A 1,491-nucleotide genomic window follows, 5' to 3' on the forward strand; every position below is an offset into this window, starting at 1 on the left:
GGACCCCACCTTGATGTTTCGGGACCCCACTTTGGGTCCGGACCCCAACTTTGGGAAACATTGGTTTAGAGTCAGTCATCGTCTGAGGAAATATTGTGCATTATTTTGACTAAAAAGGCTACAACTCCATCAGCTCTCAACAGGCTGATCTTAAAATACTGTCAGGAAAGACGGCTTCAAGAGAAAGAAGACTTTTTCTTTTTGTTGTGAGACAGAAACTCTGGGAGGTGGCTTTATGAAGCTCACACATGTTTACTAATAAAAACTGATAAAATGTGCTGCTTTCAGGTTGTGCAGGCTAGCGTCCTGATAAAATCTGTTCCTGAGGAAGACATGGAGGACTTATCTGAGGTTCATCAGCAGCACAGTATTCAGCTGGAATATAGATGAGTAACACCAAACAGGGCATTAAAATAATGAAAAAGTGATGGGAAAAGGCTGCTCAACACTTTTAAATTTGGACTAATGGTCCTCGTATTAAAATTACCCTTTTTAAAAGCAGGTATACCAGCACTCTGACATGAAAAAAAGCACAAAAACACATTTGTGAGTTCAAAAAAATCAGGAAACAAACATAACATCCTGCTCCCTTTCAGAGATAAAACCAGCACTGATTTTATTGTCGAGCTGATTTMGTTTTTTCTGATGTACGAAACAAACAAAATCTTCTGTTCACACCTGAGGCGACCCAAGACACTTTTTTTTTTCCTAAACAGCCTCAGACATGCTGTATGTTAGCTTGTTATCTGTAATTGGGGAGAAGGCTGGCTTTGAGCAGAACTGAACTTCTGGATGACACCACTTGTAAACAGCCAATTTTCTGTGTGTGCTGCTCCTGCATCAGTGCTACAGTTAACAACCAGCCTCCTCCAATCTGCCTGTGTGCAGAAAGTGCAGCGGTTTCTCTTGCGGTCTGAATGCGAAGTTCCTCACACTGCCTCCATGCTCCTGTCTGTAAACCCCTGTGAATAAGATGCCATAAGGTTACTGCTGAAATGTAAAATAAAGTGGCTTTGCCGTGCTCTCTGTAACTGTGTGCTGATGCCTACCTCTCATCTGAGAAGCTTGATGCGTCTGTTAAAACCTAATGTTATGTATTATTGAAAAATGGAGCTTTCTGTGTTCTCTATTAGTACCTAWTGCAGAAAAAAAACTTGAATCTTTGCGGGGCTCATAAGTGGTATTTTTATTCATCAAGACATCGAAGTAAGACGTGTTTGTAGCGTAAACTAGATGCAAACAGTGGTTTCTCTGTGCTGTAATTCTGTTGTTTCATTTCCAATTGATTCAAAGCTTTTTGCAACAACAGATTTAGTGAGCATGGCACACAGGAGAATTTGTAAAATCCACTTGAAACGTCCGTATTAACTGATCATCTACCCATCGTCTATATATTGAATTTATGCAGAACAATTCAGTCTTGTTTACGGTTGCAGGCTAGGATTTTGTTCTCTCAAATAAAACAACAAAAATGATAGCATTAAATCTGTC

The sequence above is a fragment of the Austrofundulus limnaeus genome, unplaced genomic scaffold, assembly GCF_001266775.1.
Source record: "Austrofundulus limnaeus strain Quisiro unplaced genomic scaffold, Austrofundulus_limnaeus-1.0 Scaffold74, whole genome shotgun sequence".
Classification (NCBI taxonomy): Eukaryota; Metazoa; Chordata; class Actinopteri; order Cyprinodontiformes; family Rivulidae; genus Austrofundulus; species Austrofundulus limnaeus.